Raw genomic sequence first — 18,934 nt, forward strand, 5'->3', positions numbered from 1 at the left:
ATGCCACTCTTTGGCGTCGGTACAGCCCGCCTGCCGGATTCCGGAGAATCCCGCCCGTGATGTTAGAGACGGGGAAGATAAATGAGGCATTTAGGGAGTGCTACCAGGAACTTTATGAGGTGGGTCCGGGAGGAGAGGAGGGGGACATGGGGTGGTTTCTGGAAGAGCTGGAATTTCTCCAGGTGGAGGAAGCAAAGAGGCAGGCGTTGGAGGAACCCCTGGGGCTGAGGGAGGTGCTGGATAATATCAGGGGTATGAAGTCAGGGAAGGCCCCTAGGCCGGATGAGTAACAGGCGGAAGTTTCTAAGGAATTTGCGGCGGACCTGGCACCACATCTGTTGGGGTTGTTTAATAAAGCTCTGGAGACGGGGAATTGCCGGAGACGATGAAGCAGGCAGTAATCACACTAATCCCCAAAAAAGGGAAGGATCCGGTGGAATGTGGGTCGTATAGATCCATATCACTGTTGAACACGAATATGAAAGTATTGGCTAAGTTGTTGGCCGGGAGGATGGAGGATTGTGTCCCGGAGGTGGTTGCAGAAGATCAAACAGCCTTCGTGAAGGGCAGGCAGCTCGCGAGTAATATAAGGCGGCTGTGGAATGTGGTGATGAATCCGTCAGGGACTCTGGTACCTGAGGTGGTGGTGTCCATGGACGCGGAGAAGGCATTCAAGCATGTGGAGTGGCGGTACTTGTTGGAGGTTTTGGGAATTTTGTGTTTGGGCCGTGATTTGTGACATGGGTGTGATGGCTGTATGTGGCACCAAGAGCGAGGGTGTGGACGAATTATATGAGCTCATGAGGTTTTGACTTACACATGGGTACGAGGCAGGGGTGCCCGCTGTCCCCACTGCTGTTTGCGCTGGCCATAGAGCCATTGGCGATGGCTCTCAGGGGGTCGGCAGAGTGGCAGGGGATAATGAGGGGACAGAGGGAGCATCGGGTGTAGCTCTATGCTGATGACCTTTTGCTGTATGTTTCGGATCCGTTGGAGATTATGGGAAGGATTATGGGCCTGTTGGGGAGGTTTGGAGGGTTCTCGGGATACAAGCTGAATGTAGGGAAAAACAAGGTATTCCCGGTGAATGAGCTGGCACAGCGGGCTAATTTAGGGGGGATGACATTTACGGTAGCGAGGGATAGGTTTAAGAATTTGGGGATTCAGGTAGCGAGTGAATGGACGGGGCTCCATAAGTGGAGGAGGCTAAGGAGGATCTTAAGAGGTGGGACACACTGCACTTAACGCTGGCAGGGAGGGTCCAAATAGGGAAAATTCTGCCGAGATTCTTGTTGATCTTTCAAGCTCTCCCAATCTTTATACCTGGTCTTTTTTCAGAAAGTAGGGGACACGATCATCTCTGACTTTGTATGGGCGGGGAAGGTGCTGAGGGTGGGGAGGACCCTGTTACAGAGGCAGAGGCAGCAGGGGGGGTTGGCGTTGCCAAACTTGCTTCATTATTATTGGGTGGTGAATTTAGACAATGTGCGGCGGTGGTGGGAAGGAGAAGGGGTAGAATGGGTTAGGATGGAGGAATATTGTAAGGGGTCTAGTTTGAGGGCTATGGTGACAGCAGCATTGCCAGTGGCTCAGAGTAGGTATTCAGGGAGCCCAGTGGTGCAGTCCACGGTGAGGATATGGAATCTGTTGAAGAGGCATTTTAGGGTGGAAGGGATGTTGGTGCTAATGCCGCTGTGTGAGAATCATGGTCGGGATTCTCCAAAATCCCAGCCAAGTGTTGACGCGGGCGTCGAAACCGGGGCGAGCGACGCCGGCATCAACGGGCCCCCAGGCCCAGGCATTCAACCCTTCCTAGGGGGCTAGAACGGCATTGGATTGCTGTAGGCGGAAGTTGGCCCGCCACGGCCGGCGTGGGTCTGCACGTGCATGCCACGGCCGGCGCGGGTTCACGTATACACGTGCCATGGCCATGCGTGCCACGGCCATCTCCGTGTCGGCCCGCCGGGAGCATGGCGGAGCCCTACAGGGGCCCAGCGCGGAGGAACATAGGTACCCGTGGAATGACCCAGCCCGCCGATCGGTTGCCCCCGATCGCGGGCCTGGCCACCGTGGAGTCTCCCCTAAAGTCAGCTCCCCCCGCCCCCCAAACAGGATGGCCCCCGTAGCCAGAATGCTGAGGTTCCGCCGGGTAAGACCATGCGTAAATGACGCTGGCGGGACTCGGCAGGTAATCGGCCCATCGAGTGCGTAGATCCGCCGGAGGGGCCGCTTTCAATGGTGACCGCGCCAGCGCGATTGCCACTAATTCTCTGGTCGCTGGAGAATCGGCAGCCCGGCATCGGAGTGGCGAGGCGGGATTTGCCCCCCCCCCCCGGCGATTCTCCAACCCTGCGCGGGATCGGAGAATCCCGGCCCATGGGTTTGAGCCGGGGGGGATGGATAGTGTATACAGGAGGTGGAGGGAAGTGGGGCTGGTCAAGGAGAGGGATTTGTATTTGGGGGAAGGGTTTGCCAGTCTGGAGGAGCTAAGAGTTCTGAGGGGAGATCAATTGGGGAGTATGGAATGAGGCACTGCGAAGGGTAAACGGGACCTCCTCCTGTGCAAGGATGAGCTTGATACAGTTCAAGGTGGTGCACAGGGTGCATATGACTCGGGCGAGAATGAGTGGGTTCTTTCAGGGGGCAGCAGATGAGAGTGAGAGGTGTGGGCGGGGGTCAGCGAATCACGCGCACATGTTTTGGGGTTGTGAAAAATTGGGAAGATTCTGGGCGGGAGTGTTCGCGGTCTTAGCCAGGATAGACTCTCTGCTAACATGAGTGTGGTTACTCTGTCTGACTGAACCAGACTAGCTCTTAGCCACATGGTGGAGGTGTGATACTGTAAATACACCCTGACTCATTCTGTAGATGTTCATCAGTGGAAAGAGGCGGAGTGTGAGTGCCTCGTGCCTTTTATAGTCAGATCCCACCCCTGAGTGTCCTGCCTGCTTATTGGTCATGTCCTGTTCTCTGTGTCCATTAGCTGCTTGTCTGTATATCATTATGTGTGTGTCTGTATATCATGACGGGGGGGTTGAGGAAAGGTGGGGATGTTTGTGACCGTGTTTGAGGGGCTGTTCATCGCGGGGGTGGGGGTGTGTGAAAAAGGGGAACAATCTGTACAGACTGTATAGTAGATTGTTGGGAAGTATGTTTCCCGGGGTGTTTATTTGCTGTAATCTGCTTAGTAATAATAATAATAATTGCTTATTGTGACAAGTAGGCTTCAATGAAGTTACTGTGAAAAGCCCCTAGTCACCACATTCCGGCACCTGTTCGGGGAGGCCTGTACGGGAATTGAACCTGTGCTGTTGGCCTTGTTCTGCATTACAAGCCAGCTATTTAGCCCACTGTGCTAAACCAGCCCATATCAAAACCAGTTGTGATACATTTTTGTAATAAAATACATTTTTTAAAAAGATGGGGATATTTGTGGCGCTTTCTCCTCCAGTGAGTTTAATTGTCCACCACCTTTCTCAACTGGATGTGGCAGTACGGCTGATTTTAGATCTGATCCCGTGGTTGTGGAATTGCTTAACTCTGTCTATCACTTATGCTGCTTGGCCCAATAGACCTGTGTTGTTGCTTCACCAGGTCGACACCTCATTTTTCGGTATGCCTGATGTTGCTCCTGTCACGTCCTCCTGCTCCCTTCATTGAACCAGGGTTGATCCTGGCTTGGTGGTAATGGTAGAGTGGGGGATATGCCGGGCCATGAGGTTGCAGTTTGTGGTTATCATAGAATTTACAGTGCAGAAGGAGGCTATTCGGCCCATCGAGTCTGCACCAGCTCTTGGAAAGAGCACCCTACCCAACGTCAACACGTCCACCCTATCCCCATAACCCAGTAACCCCACCCAACACTAAGGGCAATTTTGGGCACTAAAGGCAATTTAGCATGACCAATCCACCTAACCTGCACATCTTTGGACTGTGGGAGGAAACTGGAGCACCCGGAGGAAACCCACGCACACACGGGGAGGGTGTGCAGACTCCGCACAAACAGTGACCCAAGCCGGAATCGAACCTGGGACCCTGGAGCTGTGAAGCAATTGTGCTATCCACAGTGCTACCGTGCTGCCCAATTCTGATGCTGCTGATGGCCCATGGCATCTCATGGATGCCCAATCCTGAGTTGCTAGATCTGTTTGAAATCTATCCTATTTAGCACAGTGGTAGAGCCTGACAACACAATGGAGGGCATCCTCAATGTGAAGACGAGGCTTTGTCTCCACAAGGACTGTGTAGTGGTTACTCTTACTGTTACTGTCATGGACAGATACATCTGCAGCAGGCAGATTGGTGAGGGTGAGGTGGAAAGAGCATAACAAAGCACTCTGGAGTTTAGCATTGAAATACATTACTTGTAGCAGATCAGAGAAAAGTCACCCAAGGCCAGGGTGACCTTGACTGCCACAGTGATTGAACTCATCAGAAAGGGATTCCCTCTGGGGTATCCATGTCCTCGATAACAAGCAGTACTATGAACAGAGCTGACTAGCCTAAAGAGCAAGAGTCCTGAGTGAACCCACAAAGCACCAAAGAGGTTGATATTTCAGTAAATAACACCAACCTTCGGTGGTAGCACATCCTTTCTGTGGATAGTGTTGTGACATCAAAATATAGTTAAATGAATACCCGGCTCTTCTAAAAATGCAGCAGCAACAGCACACAAAATGGTTTTCTCAGTGTGGCATCTGCCTCAGAGATCGTTTCCTGCAGCTTTTAATGTCACTTGTATAATTCTGGTTGACATTTGGCGTGATCCACGGGGTTATGGTTATAATTTCCCCTCAATCCCACATAAATGCAATAGATCTTGGGGGGATTCTCCGACCCCTGCCGGCCGGAGAATCACTGGGGGGCGGCGTGAATCCCGCCCCTCTGCCAGTGCCGAATTCTCCAGCGCCGGGGTGTTGGCAGGGGCGGGAATCGCACAGCGGCGTTCAGCGGCCACGAGCAGCGATACTCCGGCCCGCGATGGGCTGAGCGGCTGCCCGTTTCCGGCTGGTCCCGTCGGCGTAAATCAAACCAGGTACGTACCAGCGGGACCTGGCTCTCCGGGCGGCCTGCGGAGTCCTGGGGAGGCGTGGGGGGATCTGGCCCCGGGGGGTGCCACCACGGTGGCCTGGCCCACGATCGAGGCCCACCGATCCACTGGGGGGGCCTGTGCCGTGGGGGCACTCTTTCCCTCTGCGCTGGCTGCTGTCAACCTCCGCCATGGCTGGTGCAGAGAAGATCTCCCCTGCGCATGTGCTGGGATGACACCAGCACACGCTGGTGCTCCCGCGCATGCACCGGCCGGCGGAGGCCCTTCGCCGCCGGCTGGCGCAGCGCCAACCCCACTGGCGCCGGCCTAACCCCTGTAGGTGCGGAGGATTCCGCACTTTCCAGGCAGGCCGACGGTGGAGTGGTTCACGCCAGTCCTCGGTGCCGGTAGCCCCCCCCCCCGCCGAGTAGGGGAGAACCCCGCCTCAGATCTTACAGTGACTGGGCGGGATTCTCCCGGCCCCACGGCGGGCCGGAGAACCCCCGCAACCACGCCACGCTGCCCCGACACTGGCACGTGATTCTCCGTGCAGCACAGATTCGGTGCCATCGGCGCCGGCGCGTTTGGCACAGCGCCGGTCGCGGGCTGCTCTACGCAGCCGGGCTGCCGATTCTCCGGCCCAAATGGGCCGAGCGGCCGCCCTAAAAGGGCAGAGTTCCAGCGGCGCCGTCCACACCTGGTCACAGGTGCGCAGGATTGGGGGGCACCCTGTGTGGGGGGGGGGGGAGGGGGGCTCCCACCCCGGGTGGGGGGGCCTCCGATGGGGCCGGCCTCTCCCTCCCCGGGACTATTTTCTTGCGCGCCGGACCCTGAACTCCCGCGCCATGTTGCCTCGGGGCCGGCAGGTCGAGGGACACCACCGCGCATGCGCAGGTTGGTGCCGGCGCCACTGCGCGTGTCCTCATTGACGCCGGTGCCACTGCGCATGCGCGGATCCCACGGCGCACTGTTCGCGCCGGGGTGGGAGGCTGGAGCGGCGTGAACCGCTCCAGCGGCGTTCGGTACTCTTAGCGGCCCACGACGGCGCTTCCGACAGCGTGGACACTCTGCCGCCAAATGGGAGAACCTGCCCATTGTTCATGTTTGGGAGAATAATTCTGCAGTTGTTTTTGTAACAGCTGATTGAAGCAGGAGATTATACACCCAAAATAGCCAGCAATTCAGAGCATTCTTGTACGTTTATATATAACAGATCCCGCTGATTTCTAAAATAACAAATTTCCGGATAAAATATTATTAATAACTTGATGTTTCAAATTTGTCTGCTTTTATTTTATTTAAAATGTAATGGTAGAATCATAGAATAGCACAATACATGAGGTATGGGTGCTATCAAATCTAAAACAGTTCTTTCAGAGAGCAATCAAGTTCGTCCCACTCTTACCCAATATTTCCCTGCCATTTTTTTCTTCCATTTATTTATTAACCAATTGTTTAAACAACAAGGACAATTTGGGAAATTGTTCAGGCTTCAAGTCAGCTAACAGGTGACTGCATTCACGGATAGCTAAAATTAGATAAACTAATTTCAGCATCTGCTCATTTGGCAGGTGTCCTATCTGAAATTAAGGGGCTGACCACACAAATCTCTTCCATTTCAACTATTGCAGTTGATTAAACCTACCACTGGATGGCGCCAACATAAAGCAATAAATCTAAAATCCAGCCAAAAATGATTACAGTCCAAATTAGTTTTGGTCACTGATCATCTAGCCTCTGTTCTCAATTCCCCCAACTCTGAAGCAGAGACATTCCTGTTTCTTTTGTCCTCCCAGATGTTTCTCCTCATCGGGACCAGCCAGGCCCAACCCATGGACTCATGCAAAAGCATTCTTCACATGGGAGTCTAAACAATTGGATAGTGTACCGGTGAGGAATATCATTGCTGAGTCCAATTCATATCCAAACCCAATATCAACAAACTTTCAACTGGCTTGGTGGACAGTAATTATCATCAAGAACAAAATACATGCATTTGCCACATCATCCCAGGAGCTGACAAAATGCTTTGCAACTAATCATAGAATCAGTACAGTGCAGAAAGAGGCCATTCGGCCCATTGAGTCTGCACCAACCCCTCGAATGAGCACTCTACCCATGTCCATTCTCCCATCCACCCCGCCCTTTCCCTATAACATAACCTGCACACCCCTGGACACTAAGGGGTAATTTAGCAAGGCTAATCCACCTAACCCGCACATCTTTGGACTGTGGGAGGAAATCGGAGGACCCGGAAGAAACCCCCGCAGACACGGGGGGAACTCCTCACAGTGACCCAAGGCTGGAATTGAACCTGGATCCCTGGCGCTGTGAGGTTGCAGCGCTAACTACTGTGTCACCATAATGCTTTTGAATTGTAGTCACTCTCGTAACAGTATCACGGCTTTATGTTTAGCCTCGGACACTGAGCACAATTGCAACATCTTAATACTTCATCACATGGCATCATTCCTGGGATCTTCTGGTCAACATGGCTCAGTGCATACTGTACAGTGCTACCTTTATCCAATTGGCCATCAGCAGGCAGGTTGTCAACTCCACTGGAGACATATTCCTGGGGCGGGATTCTCCATCGGCCGGCGTGGGAATCTAGAAACGTGGCTGGGCAGAGAATCGGTTCCGACGCCGAAATCGCGGCGGGCGTCGATTTGACACCAAATGGCAATTCTCCGTCGCCTCGACAGCGGCGTCAATGCCTTCCCGAACTCAGGTACAGTAAACACCATTTGCATATTATTAGCAGGCCTGACCACCCGGTGCCCTCCGGTGCCCTCCGGTGCCACCCGGTGCCCTCCGGTGCCCTCCGGTGCCCTCCGGCGCCCTCCGGTGCCACCCGGTACCCTCCGGTGCCCTCCGGTGCCACCCGGTACCCTCCGGTACCCTCCGGTGCCCTCCGGTACCCTCCGGTGCCCTCCGGTGCCCCTGCGACTCTCCGCCTCTGATGGGCCGAGTTCTCAACGGCGCTTAAAAAAATTGTGAAGCCGGCGCCGTGGCTAATGAGGGAGAGAGAGAGGAGACAGGACACAGAGAGGCACAACTGCAACTGCCAGGCCAGACACTGGCCAGGATGGTTAGACTGGGGGCTGGGTGATGGGGGAATGGGCCGAGTGGCTGGGGTGACCCACCATGGCACTGGGCGGTGTCCAGTCACGGACCACCATTGCCGCGGCCTGCAAGGCAGCCATCTTGCTGCGCACCCCACTGACCACCCACCTTAACCCTGGTTCTACAAAGTGACAGCAGCCGTATGGGTGCCCCACCTTCCCCGCCTCCGCACCCCAGTTCTCATCCCCCCCCCCACCCTAACCCCTGCCACACTCCCCACCACCCAACCGGCTGCCACCCGCCGGCGGGGCATCACGTGGCCGACTCAAGGACAACTGCCACAGTAGCACCTACAGGGGTGCCGAGCGGGTGCCATAGAGTGTACGGCTGGCAAGGGCAGCACCAGCCGATATACCCCTGGCATCAGGGACGGCACTTGGCCAGAGGCCCCCACATTACCGGGCACTGAGAGTGTCAGGAGTGTAGAGATGGGGGCATGTGTGGGCAGAGTCCACAGTGCCAACCAGGGCCACCATGTAGTCTGCTGGACCTGGATGGACACAGGGGGTTTGCACCATGCTAACATGTCAGCCTTTAACCCCCTGCAGACAATGGATATTGGAATTCAACCAGCAATGGTGGCCTTCCTGCTAGTCGCCACAGCCCTGGGGGATACCCTGTGGCTGCACAAGCTGGAGCTGCTCGAGGAGGAGGAAGCTGTGATGATAGGTAGACTATCATCTGTATATAATACGAGTAGATCAACATCATCTGTATGTATTATAAGTCAGATGTTTTACTGTTGTAATTCTAGCATCCGACCAGCAGGTGGTGCGGGTATGCAAGCACGTGACCCGGATGCACCATATGTTCCAGGACAAGGGGCAAAATTCTCCGACCCCCCCCGCAGGGTTGGAGAATCGCCCTGGACAGGCGAAAATCCCGCCCCCGCCGTGGCCGGAATTCTCCGCCACCCGGGAATTGGAGGGGGCGGGAATCGCGCCGCGCCGATTGGCGAGCCCCCTGTGACGATTCTCCGGCCCGTGATGGGCCGAAGTCCTGCCGCTAAGAGGCCTCTCCCGCCGCCATGATTTCAACCACTTCTGGTAGCGGCGGGATTGGCGGTGCGAGCGGGCCCCCGGGGTCCTGGGGGGGCGCAGGGCGATCGGACCCCGCGGGGGGTTCCCCCACGGTGGCCTGGCCCGGAATTGGGGCCCACCGGTCGGCGGGCGGGCCAGTGCTGTGGGGGCACTCTTTTTCTTCCGCCGCCGCCACGGCCTCCACCATGGCGGAGGCGGAAGAGAACCCCCTACCACTCATGCGCCGGTGGTAACGTCAGCGGCAGCTGACGCACCGGCGCATGCGCGAACCGGCGCAGGCCTTTCGGCCAGCCCCGGCACTGGCCGGCCGGTGTCAAAGCCCGTTGCCGCCGGTTTTGGCGCCAGTCGGCGAGGCGCCAACCACTCCAGCGCGGGCCTAGCCCCTCAATGTGAGGGCCTGGCCCCTAAAGGTGTGGAGAATTCCGCACCTTTGGGGAGGCCCAACGCCGGAGTGGTTGGCGCCACTTCGCTACGCTGGGACCCCCCACCCCGCCGGGTAGGGGAGAATCCTGCCCAAGGTTTTAGTAAGGAGTTAATAGCAGTCGCATATTAGAGTAGCTCTGTAGTATCTTAGTGTAAGTAAGTGTTAGACCATTATTTCCAACTGTATTCGAGGGCCTGCCGGACCGGGTATGCTGTCGAAGACTCCGGCTGAGCACGGAGACAGTGCAACATATCTGCCAGATCATGGCACACCTGGCATCACGGGGGAATGGGGTGGATACCCACTCCCAGTGGCCATCAAGGTGATGGCCGCCCTGAACATTTACATCACGGGGCCCTTCCAGGAGACCTGTCTGGGATCTCATAGACCTCGGTGCACAGGTGCATCCGCACTGTCATTGGAGGCCTATATGCCCAGTTGGCACACCACATCCACTTCAATGTGAACCAAACCCAGCAAGGTACTCGGGCAGCGGGGTTCGCCGCCATCGAAGAGATACCCCTGGGTCCAGGGGGTGATTGATGGGAGGCATGTCACCCGACGAAAACCTGCAGATGACAGGCTGCTGTACACAAGCCGAAAGAGGTTCCAGCCCAGGAATGTGCAGCTGATATGTGACCATCAGCTGCGCATTGCACATGTCTGTGCCTAATACCCGGGCAGTGTGCACGATGCTTTCAACCTGGTACACTCGACAATTCCTGACATGTTCGAGATGAATCCCTGGCTTGGGGTTTGGCTCCTGGGTGACAGGGGTTATTTCTCATATTCCACCCTCTGTAAACTTGACCTCATGGAAAATTCTGCTTCCTCTGTCTTAATGCATCAAGTCTCAATGGCCTCCTGCTGTGCCTTAAATGACTCAACGTGTAGAATTCTCCCATGCCCCACCAGCGGGGTCAATGGCAGGCGGCAGGGTGAATTCAGCAGGAGGCCCAAAAATGAGTTTCACACCAATGTGAATATACAGTGGGATCTTCCAATGGTGCTCGTCATGACGGATCGGGAAACCCACTGGAGGCTGAAATGAAACCGATTTGCATTCCGCTAATGGGATGCAAATGAAGGGCCACCCGGAATTGTCTACATCTGCCCCCACCCTTAATTCTCTACAATGCCAGTGGGAAAACATGTCGGTCCAGAACACACCTGGACTAGTGTGGCGTTCAAAAGTTGGGACTTACATTCAGGGTCTTGCTGACATCACAGATATCCAAGGAGAAGATGCTGGAGGCCTTCAGCTTCCAGGTCCTGGAGGAACACATGACATACATGGTGGGTGGATCCTCATGCACATGGCTCCGTCCAGACACAGTTCTCGGAAGGTGCGAGGTCCCCAAGCAGCAGCTTCAACTTCACTGATGCTTCAGATCTTCATGGAACGTTGGTGACTTCTCTGTGAGCTGGCGTCATCTTCCACGGAAAAAAGGAGTTCGGAGGAGGGAGGTGTGGGGGAGAGAATGGTGCAAATGAGGAGGTATGTGCGAAGGGGGAGGAAGGTGTAAGGGGTGGGTAGAATGTCCAGGTGAACATGTAAGGGTGGGGTTTGTGGAGTCAATGTGTGCCTCCTGAGGAGTTAACTCACAGAGGTTATGTTAGGGTGGGATGGTGAGGGGGGCAGAGGGAGCCAGTAGAGTGGTCGAAGAGGGTGAAAAAAAGAGGTGGTAGATATTGATGAAGGGGGTGAGAGATAGAGTTACTGCTCCTGTCTGGCCATTGAACTTCCTCCTGTACTGAAGCCAGTCCTTGGGCTGATGCTACTGACCGACTCTCGGGCCCACTGCTATCCTGGTTCACAGGGGGTGATGTAGTGCCCCCAGAACAGAGTGAGATGAGTGTACATGCATATGTGTGTTTTGACAAGGCTGTTGCACCCTGTTTGGGCACTTTGTGTTGACCCTGGCGTGTGTCACCCAGTGTGTTATGACCCTGCTCCCTCCCTCTTGCTTTTGGGCCCCTCTTCCACGGCTCTGCTGCCTGCGTTCTGTGGTCTGTCCCACAGGTTGTTTGCCTGCTCCCCCCTTCACCTCTCCCGCCCACCTCCCGCTCTCCCTCCCACCCCCCTTCCTCCCCCGCTTATGCACTGCCTGTGGAAGTAGTTGAGTCGCAAACATTAGGGGCGTGATTCTCCGAAACCTGGAGAAATCGTGAGTCTGTGGGTACATTGTCATTTCCCTACGGAGAAAGTTTTTAAATTGTGTATGTCTTAACTCTTTTCCTTTTGGGCAGTTGAAACCTCTAAGTTCTTCCAGCGTCGCGAATCCGTCATTTGTGTCTAAGTCATTAACTGTCAAAGCCCCCCCAAACTGTCTCCACCTTTTCAAGGTGGCCTCCATTGTTGCTGACGTGAACCCGTGGTTGTTGAAGATGGGGCCATGGTGGACATTTGATCAGGCCGAAGTGTTGCCTCAATTGGTACCAGGTCCAGAGCGTGGCGAGCGTCACTGGGCTTTTTGAGTGTTTGGTTGGCGTGGATGGGAGCGCTGTTGTAACCAGGGCTCAGAGGAATGACCCCATGCAGGAACTCTCCTCCATCTTCACCCACTCTGCTCCCCCTCACTCTCTCTGCTGTGGCCACCCAGGTGTAGGTTCGGGAGGGCCAGGCCTTCCATACTTCCCTGCCCCCCCCCCCCCCCCCCCCCCCCCACCTCACACACACACACACAGACACACACACAACTGCCATGATCGATTTGTCTACCGTATTGAAGAAGGCCTTGGGGTTGTAGGGATCTGAATCGGAAGAGGAAGCTGGGCAGTACATTCATCTTGATCATCTGGACTCTCCTGACAGAAAGAGTGGGAGTGTGTGCTTTGTTTGCAGGTCCTTTCTTATTTCCTACACCAGGCTTATCAGGTTCCATTTGTGGATCCGTGTCCAGTTATCGGCAATTTGGATGGCCAGATAGTGGATTTTTTTGGGGCTTGTTTGAACGTCATTCCCTCCAGCTCTACTCCTCTCCCTTGTGGGTTTACTGGGAATATTTCACTCTTGCTCAGGTTGAGTTTGTAGCCCGAGAAGGCTCCAAATCTTTCAGAAGCATCATGATTCTTTCCATGCTGGCTTGGGGGTCCAGGACGTAGAGGAGTAGGTCATCCGCATAGATTGAGACTCTGTTCCCTCTGTTCCCGATTTGGATACCCCTCCAACTTTTTGATGCTGAGGGCAATTGCTAGTGGTTCAATTCCTGGGGTGAACAGAAGTGGGCACAGTGGGCATCCCTGCCTTGTGCCTCTGTGCAGCTGAAAGTATTTAGAGCTGGTGGTGTTAGTCCACACGCACACCATGGGAGCGTTGTACGGAAGTTTCACCCAGGTAGTGAATCCTAATCCAAGCCCAAACTGCTCCACTACCTCTATGAGATACTTCCACTCAATTCTGTCAAAAGCCTTTTCTCTGTCCAGGGAGATCATCACGTCTGGTGTTCTCTCCCTGGATGGGGTCATTACCATGTTCAGTAGGTGCTTGATGTTCGAGGTTAGCTGTCTACATTTGACAAAGTCCAACTGGTCCTCTGTGACCATCTTTGGTACACAGTTCTCCAGTCATCGAGCCAGGATTTTGGCCAGGATTTTCACATCTACATTTAGTAGTGAGATGGGTCTGTAGGACTGGCATTCAGTCGGATCTTTGTTTTTCTTGGGTATCAGTGATAGTGAGGTTTGTGCCAGTGTTGGTGACAGATTGGCCCTTACTAGCGAGTCTGCATACATCCCTTGCAAGTGTGGGGCCAACTGAATGCTCTGTGTACCTCATTACTGTCTTGTTATGCTCTTGACATAGCATAAGCGGCTTCCTTGATGTTCACTCTGACAAAGGAAGGTTCAGACTTGGAGATAACTTCAACACGTTTATTGAACTATTTACAATTCTCTTACTTAGGTTCGCCTCTATTGTTGAACCTTCTATAGCTACTCAGACTGACGAACCAGTCTGCTACAATCCAGGTGGTGGGTGTGATATTGAATCAACCCTGTGTCTGTACTCACTGAGTGTCTCCACTGGAAAGAGGAAGATCATGTGTGCTGTGTCCTTTATATATGGGTTGGTGTAATGCCCCCCTGTGGTAGTGTCACCTCTGTGTGTATCGTGAATGCCCATTGGTCAGGTCCTATCTTTAGAATTTAGAACAGTACAGCACAGAACAGGCCCTTCAGCCCTCGATGTTGTGCCGAGCAATGATCACCCTGCTCAAACTCACGTATCTACCCTATACCCGTAACCCAACAACTCCCCCTTAACCTTACTTTTTAGGACATTACGGGCAATTTAGCATGGCCAATCCACCTAACCCCGCACATCTTTGGACTGTGGGAGGAAACCGGAGCACCCGGAGGAAACCCACGCACACACGGGGAGGACGTGCAGACTCCACACAGACAGTGACCCAGCCGGGAATCGAACCTGGGACCCTGGAGCTGTGAAGCATTGATGCTAACCACTATGCTACCATGCTGCCCCAATCTTACTGACCTATTGGTTGAATGTCTGTGTGTGATGTCTCTGGTGCTCCCTCTAGTGTCTAGCTAGTCTACATGTATTTACATTAATCCCTTGAGTATTTACAATGATGCATATCACCACAATTACAGCGGCCATCGTACAGAACACAACAGAATCGACCAGCTGTTGTCTGACTGCCCTCTCCTTGTCTCTGCACGCTTTGTAATCAACAATCTCTCCCCTGATCACAGCCTTCAGCTCCTCCAGAATGCGGAGGATGAGATCTCCCTGTTCTGGTTATTAGTGCTGTACCCATCTATGGCCTGTGATATTGTTTCACAAAAGGCCTTATCGGCAATGAGGGGGTGTGTCCCGCCTCCACGGGGTGGGTGGGCACAGCCCGTCTCCAACTTCACATTCATGTAGTGCTGGTGTGCTCGGTGATCACAATTGTGAATATTTTGCTGTTACTACCCCTCGGAGAAGCACCGATTTCCCCACCACAAAGAAGTCAATCTGGGAATGTACCTGGGAGAAGAAGGAGAACGCCTTCTCCCCAGGGTGGGGAGTCCGTTTCCCCCATCTGTTTCATGGTTGTCTAGTTCCTTTGCCATGTTTGATGTTTTCCCCAATTTGGGGTTCGATCTGTCTGTCCGTGGGTCCTATACGCAGTTAAAGTCGCCCCCCCAATGATGGGTCGGTGTGTCTCTATGTCGGGGATTTCTTCCATGGTCTTCTTTATCAACTCCATGTCTTCCCAGTGGGAGCGTACACGTTTACCAGGATTACTGGTGCCTTAACCTTCCCTTAACCGTTCCCCTCGAGTCAGCCTTGGTGGCCTCTTTGAGTTCTCGTAATCCCTTTGTGAGGACCTTCCTCCACCCACCCACCGGTGAGGGGGAGCTCCTGGTTGTACCTCCCTGTCGGGTGTGGTTTGGCCCTCATCGCCACATGCATCCGCCATCTCCTCTGCTCGCTTCTCCAGGCTTTTGCTGCCTTTCGCCTCTTTTCGGATCTTGGAGCTGCTACTGCTTGGCATCGCTAGTTCTGCAGTCGTTGGAAGAGGGTGCGTGGATGTTTCTCCCCCCCTCCCCCCATTTCTGGAGGGCTATTTCCGATTAAAAGTGCCAAAATCCAAATTCTCAGGCTGAGAGCCACCTTTCCTGCGTCCGCTCAGCACATCCCCGTCACCGGAAGCCACAGCCGACAAAGTTAAGTTACATGAATAAAATTAAATAATCTATTGAAGAATTAGCTCGAATTCACTGTACAATGACTAGGAAGCTGCCTCGGTCTGCTGGTAGAGTGCAATATAATGGTGTTCGGGCGGAGCAAGGGTTAATGTGAGACTGGGGAAACAGAGCCACCCACATGGGGATGTAAACGGTGAAATGGTGGTAGATGGTGTACAGAGAGTCTGGAAGGAGATAGCATGGAGACAGCACCTGTGCAGGGCTGTATATGTATATAGTTGCTGGGTTTCCAATTACAGTTTACGTTCCGCCATACAAGCCTCCAGGCTTCTCTGTGAGACACCAAACAACCTTATAATGTAGAGGACAAGAACAGGCTCACTCGCTGTGCTCCTTATGGTCAAATAGACTCATCATCTGGGTTCCTGTGTGAAAATGAGCCACCTGGGTACAGTGTTGGGTAGCAGCCAGCCCCCATAGAACCAGCAAGGAGTGAGGAGAGGAACAAAGAGAAGGGGGAAAATGTCCAAAGTGTTTTAATAAATTTGCACTGTGAAGATAAGGGAAAAAATAAAAAGATGTATAAAATTGTTTAGGAAAACTAATCAGTCACAAAAATATTTTCCTCACTGTTGTCTGGTTATATCCCACACGATAATCCCAGGAATATTAAACTGATCCCTGTCTGTTCTCACCTTTCTGTTTATAAACTGACACAGCTAGAACGCCCCATGACAACTACCATATGGCAACTCTGAGCTGAAACACATTTGTTTTGACAGAACTAATGAGCGCCTAATTCCTAATAAACCTACCTCTATGATTAGCCACCATATAAAATGTTATTGGTTCATATGTTCAATTTGTAAGTTTTATTAAATATAGGTGATGATATAATACATGCAAAATTCCCTGTAATCCATTTCAGACTTTATCACGATAAACTGTCATTGATGACTGTGTGCTGTCAGATTTTGCTGGGTGGAGTTTGCACCTTCTCCCCGTGTGTGCGTGGGTGTCCTCCGGGTGCTCCGGTCTCCTCCCATAATCCAAAGGTGTGCAGGTTAGGTTGATCGGTCGTGCTAAGTTGCCCCTTAGTGTCCTAAGATGTGTAGGTTAGGTGGGGTTACGGGGTTTCGGGAATAGGGCAGGGAAGTGGGCTGAGGTAGGATGCTCGTCGGAGGCTCAGTGCACTCTCGATGGGCTGAATGGCCTCCTGCTGTGCTATAGGGATTCTATGATATTATACAGAAGCGTCCCACAGCAAAATGTGACAGCAACAATATATAACGCTTCCCCAATAATAGGGAATATTTTGGGGAATATACTGAGTGATACAGACCATAAACTTCCAGATTAGATCCCAAACATATGCTCCAGGATTCCCCCTCCAATCCAACAATGCCTGCTGGAAAATGCTTGTGTGCAATAGGTTTTAGCTGTGATGTATTCCATAGCTGAAGAGCCTGCCTAAATCAATTTTCTGAACTTGTCCATGAAAAATAATTCATCAGGCTAGGAACTGAAGTACAGTCACCAAGAGTCAAAGGTCTTTCAAAAAAGAGAGGTGACAGAGGGAGAACGATCCATTTAATCATATGATTTATTGTATTCGCCGGCCGGTATTATTCTGAGTATCATAAACTGATTGATACAACGATAAATGCATAAAATATACATTTTTCTTAATATAGTCACTGCACTGATGCTTCACATTCTACTTAAACTATACCCTAGATGCATCACTGAGCCCTCGTCCTGTAATTCAGAAATTAATGTGTTAAATTTATGGCAAACCGCAGTCTCTGGGGTAATCTGTTAATAGTGGCTCAGTGGAGATGTTTAGGGATTAGAACATATGGCAACTTTTCTTAAATTCTGTTTTTATTTTAACTATATATAGATGCATGCTTAGATTCTGATTCATGACTGCTTTAAACGACTCAAGCCAAAAGGGCGGCTCTTACTAGTAAAGAGCTGTTACAAAACCCCAAATCCTGACATATTAATGTTTCGCTTGACCTCAGAGCTGCTTGTTTCGCCTCAGAGATGCCGCTGTGAAGTCAAGAAGACCATAGGCATCAACCAAATATATCACTTTCAAATTGCGTTCAAACAAAGAGTAAACTGAGCCTTTGTGTGGTCTCTAAGCAATCTTCAATTCAGAGATGTGTGCTTGTTCGGTTTTATCTAAGCAGGGTCCCTTCCTACACTCTCCTTCAATTCATGGTGAGGCAGTTTCGGGTGAGCCAGAGCTCAGAGTAAAATGCAGATCCTCTCACTCATTTTTGCCTAATTTTAGAATAACCTACTGTTTTCAAAGGGTTTCTATTTTACGGGAGTGTGGACAGTTTGGGCTTTTGCGGAATAATTTTCTTAGTCAAACGCCCAACAGTAGTTTCAGTAACCAGGGTGAGGTAAAGATATAACGCACTACAACACATCAAGCCAGGTTAATTCAGGGTCAGACACTGCCAGAATCAGGAGGGGAGGCTGGAAGGAGAGTCAGAAAGGGAGCAGAGAATGAAGGTAGGAATGTCATCTTGTCTTAAAACGGACATGACTCACAGGCATGGGTGTTGAGATCAGATTTTCTGACAAGCAGCATTGATCCTGGCAAGCAGGGGCCAGGGAAAAGGGTGAATTTAAATTTTACTGATTGTCTGCTGGACTCATTTAGCATGTTGGTTTCCTGTGGGTCCTTTAGATCAGTGTCTGGAGCTGATTTCCGGATAATGAACGGTGCTTCACTTTCCCAATGTTCATGGACTGGCATTTGGCACATTCTCATCAAACGGGGTAAAAGCCCAGTTCTGGGCTTTCAAAAAGTAGCTTCATGGATTTGTTACCTCAAACCACTGAACCGTCTGTTCACCATGAGGAAGTTCCAACAAGATAACCATTAGTATGTCAACGAGGATGGACAATAAATGCGGCCAGTCTATTTGGGAGAATATCATTTTTGCAATGCCGAACTCCTGTGACGGGATTTTCCGTCAGTTGACTCTGGAATCAGGAAATGCGATTGGGCGGAGAAGCGGTTTTGACGCCGAAATTGTGGCGGGTGCCAGTTTCACGCCAAATCGCAATCCATCATCACCTCAACAGCGGCGTCAATGCATTCCAGAACACACATACAGTAAACGCCGTTTGTATATCATTAGCGGGCCTGACCCAATATTTTCCGGGGCCTCCGCGATTCTCCGCCTCCACTGGGGTGAATTCCCGACGGCGAGGTTCACTTGTCCTTTTAAAAATCATGAAATAGGCTCCATGGCTGCTGAGGGAGAGAGAGGGGTTCTCCGCCCAATGAGGCGGGGTATAAGAACCCGTGTTTCCCAGCAGCCAACCTTCTTTCTGTACTCGAGCTGCTGGGGAAACATCTTGTAGAAACATCTTCAATTCGGACTACTCCTTCATTTCAGTAGTTATTGATCGCGCATCAAGGGGCTTTTCACAGTAACTTCATTTGAAACCTACTTGTGACAATAAGCAATTTTCATTTCAGAAGCAAACCCATGGGTAACAGTGTTGAAAGAGGAACTTCCGGTGGCAGCCATGAGTTAAGCGGCCGCACGAAAGATGGCTCTCGTGTAAGGTCTTCAACTATGGCCTTTTACCCCAGCAAACAGGCATCAAAAGAACCTCCACCCTAAC

The sequence above is a fragment of the Scyliorhinus canicula genome, chromosome 1 (assembly GCF_902713615.1).
Source record: "Scyliorhinus canicula chromosome 1, sScyCan1.1, whole genome shotgun sequence".
In the NCBI taxonomy this organism is placed as follows: Eukaryota; Metazoa; Chordata; class Chondrichthyes; order Carcharhiniformes; family Scyliorhinidae; genus Scyliorhinus; species Scyliorhinus canicula.